Here is a 3,939-nt window from a genome sequence, read left to right on the forward strand (position 1 = left end):
CTGACTGTATTGTATCTATAGAGGAGCAATATTATCACAATAGAACAGTCATAGGGGAGGTGTTCCATAGTCCTGGGACACTTTTTGATATAATTGTTTGAGAAGTCACTGAAGGGCATATGGGACAGCACTAACTTTCTGACATCAACAAGTATGACATATCTGATATAACAATATGCATATTGATTAGACCAGACCAGAAGAGGGATTTAATTAAAAAGTTGCTTGTTAGAGTGTACATAAAGTTCTGGCCTATAATGAGTGTAATAAATGCAGACACAAGCAACTGTTAGGACAGAAAGAACATAGAATATCACTCTGATGGGGCTATAGAAAGAACAAAACATGTTTCATAAAGTGAAGGAGAATTAACATTTCTACATTTTTTTTTATTAATGTCTGTACCCTCCTGTTCCAGTGACATGTTCACAAGGACGGGAAGTGGAGACGCTCCCTAATGGGTCACAGACATAAATAGAAATAAACAGAAATTAAAACTTGATTGACATTAAAACTGACACCCACTCTATCCAGAAGGCAAGCATGTGGGGTGTTGTTTATAGTAAATATAAAGTAATAACACTGTAAACACTATAAATTACTTTTATTATTATTATTCACTGTAAAAGAGTGTTTTTTGCTCAATTCAGATTTTTCCTATTCTGCGCAGCCAACCCCTTCCTCTTTTGAGAAGAATCAGACAAAACAATGATGTCAGCAAATAACTGATACAAAGGAAATGGGTGACGCACTTACCAATGCTTCACACCTTGTATGGCCCCAGGCAAATGTCAGTATAGGAGACACTCCTCTCTCTCGACTTATGACAGCTCCACAATAGTTCTGTGTATAGGCAGGAAGACAAAGAACGGCACAATAAAGTGAAACAACACTGATGTAATGTGTGGGCTCAAAAACTAACCAATCCCATGGGAATGTCAATGACTATTTAAAATGTGCACTTTCTGTATAGGTGTACCTGGAATGTAGGTAGGACAAGGTTTTCACTTAGGTTTTCTTTAGTCTGTAGTTGTTCTTATTTTTCTTAATTCAACATGTTGTATAAATAAAAAAAGAATAATTTATAGGGCCTGATTTATTAAAGCTCCAAGGTTGGAGAGGATACACTTTAATCAATGAAGCTGAATGATCCAGCAAACCTGGAATGGATTTCTTCAAAGTAATTTGCTATTTGCTAGCAAATGTTTTAAATTCTGGATCAGATCCATTCCAGGTTTGCTGTATCACCAGCTTCACTAATGAAAGTGTATCCTCTCCAGCCTTGGAGAGCGTTAATAAATCAGGCCCATTGTGTATGTTTACGGTTGTGATTTTTTGCTTCCCTTTCATACATTTAAAGCTTAATACAACAATACAAAAACGAAAGCAACATGCATACAAAATAGGAATGTGCAACCACATTTTAAAATGTGTTTACTGCATAGGGGTCTGAGACACAGGACGGTCCAGCTAAAGCAAGTAAGTACAGGGATGGTCCCTGTTTGCTTGTACAGTGCTGTGCTCGTACTGGGTTGGACCCTGTTTTGCCTTCGGAAAATGTCATAGTTCCTTGTGGTATGAATTCAACAAGGTGACGGAAATATTCCTTAGCCATTTTGGTCCTTACTAACATGATAGCATCACACAGTTGCTGCAGATTTGTTGGCTGCACAACCATGACAGGAATCTCTAATTTCACCACATTTTAAATGTGCTTTATTGGATTGAGGTCTGGTGACTGTGGAGGTCATTTGAGCACAATGAACTAACTGTCATGTTTAGGAAACTAATTTGAAATTTACGACCTTTGTGACATGGTGTGTTATCCTGCTGGAAATAGCTATCAGAAGGTGGGTACACTGTGGTCATCAATGGATGAACATGGTACTAAGGGGCCCAAAGTATGCCCAAAACCAGCACAACCAGCCTGACCCATTAATACAAGGCAAAATGTTCCATGCTTTCATGTTGTTTACACCATTTCTGACCCTACCATTCTATATGTTGCAGCGTAAGTTCAGACACATCAGACCAGACAATGGTTTTCCAATCTTCTCTTCCAACTTTTTGTGAGCCCATGCTAGTTGGAGCCTTATTGGCCTGTTCTTAGCTGACAGGAGTAACAACCGATGAGGGTCTCCTTCTGCTAAAGCTCAACTCTTTCAAGGTTGGATGTGTTGTGAATTCAGAGATGTTTTTATGCACATTGGTTTTAACGAGTGGTTGTTTGATTTACCGCTGTCTTTTTATCAGCTTAAACCAGTTTGGGCATCTTCCTTTGAACTCTGACAACAGCAAGGCATTTTGCTCACTCAATATTTTCATTTTTCCAGATAATACTTTGTAAGCTCCCAGTAGTTTATGAAATACTAAGACCAGCTCAAGTATTCAAACACCATGTATCTGGAATAGGACGTCACTAGTTTTGGCCTAGACTTCCAAGGAAGTTTGCTCAAAGATGAGATGATTGAGCAACTAAAGCATTACAAGGAAGGACTTTTATGTGCATTTATGTTACTTCTTCCTTTATAGTCACATGATATAGAGATGAAACACTGGACCTGATTTATTAAAGCTTTCCAAGGCTAGAAAAGATAGACCATCAGAAGAGAAACATGGAATGGATCTGGTTCAAGTTTAAAAACATTTTTAAACTAATAGCAAATGACTTTTAAGAAATCCATTCCAGCTTTGCTGGATCACCATCATCAAGTTCAGCCATGAAAATCTATCTTCTCCAGTTTTAGGGAGCTTTAATAAATCAGACCCTTTAAGTGGAAGTTGTTTGGTTCTTTAATTTCCCAATTTGCAATTTGTTTTGCATTTTTTATGGAGTTCTGCTTTTATGTGATTGGAAATCCTAAATATTAGAATTAATACCAGAGAAAGAGGGGAGGGTCAATTTACCAATGGGAGAACCTGTAAAGATTTTGTAGAAATTTTCTTTTTAACGTCCTTTTGTATCTCCACAACATGAAGCAAAGTTACTTACATATACATGGGGATACATGCAGTAAAAGATAAACCTTTCTCTATCATGTCCAGATAAATAAAAAAAATGTTTTGCTGTACATATACTGCAACCTCTCATTGTATTTCTTATTTTTGTATGCCATTGGGCATGAATTTGTAGGAGTCACAATGTCATTTTTTGAATTTATTTGTCACTGGGTCATGGCTAAATCATAAAATGGTATCTGAGGAGGCAAAGGAAATTCACAACATGGTGTACTTTCTTAAGATTGTGTCAGTACATTCTGCTAGCTCATCATGTGTCCTTTAAAGCCTCCACATAAATTAACTTTACCTGCATGATCCCCACCCACTCACATTTCCTGGCAAAGATCACACAATTATTAGTAATCTTCTGATGGTATCTTTCTTCTTATTCTATGAATAAAAGAAACAATATCATGTGTGCTCAAGGGTGAAAGTTCATTTGGGGATCTTATAACAATTATATATCACAGCCATCAAACAACATCTAATAAAGTGTATGTATAGCCAAAACTTTTTTCTTATTTTTGGATAGAGTAGAGGAGCCTTAAATGCCCTGTCAGGTTTATTTTGCTGTCTTTGTACCACGGGGGACATTTAAATTTACTTCTTGTTCCAAAGATGCAACAAGAAGTTAAAGAAGGAGCCAAAAGACAAATTCTCTACATTTAAAGTTCTGCATTAAAAAAAATATAGTTGAGGGGACTGTAACCTGTAACTTACAACCATATGTAAAAGTAATGAAATAATGATTATAATAAGGAACTAAGGATGCCATCTGAGCAGGCCTGGAGGCTTTACAAGGTTTCCTATTTCACATAGATAGTATATTAAGGGTTATGTCAAATAAAAGGGGCAAAATATCTAACCCAACAATGAAAGATTCTTTTAAAGTTTGGGACACTGCCGAATTGTCTGGTAAATTGCTTTCCCTTCACATAC

General features: G+C 36.7%; 1 protein-coding gene across 1 annotated transcript in view; it reads left to right on the forward strand.

Moving 5' to 3' along the window:
- Positions 1 to 3,939, forward strand: part of CYP27B1 (cytochrome P450 family 27 subfamily B member 1) — a gene marked incomplete in the record, with an annotated part of 21,891 nt that overhangs the window by 10,340 nt on the left and 7,612 nt on the right.

Source organism: Pyxicephalus adspersus, chromosome 1 (assembly GCF_032062135.1).
Source record: "Pyxicephalus adspersus chromosome 1, UCB_Pads_2.0, whole genome shotgun sequence".
Taxonomy (NCBI): Eukaryota; Metazoa; Chordata; class Amphibia; order Anura; family Pyxicephalidae; genus Pyxicephalus; species Pyxicephalus adspersus.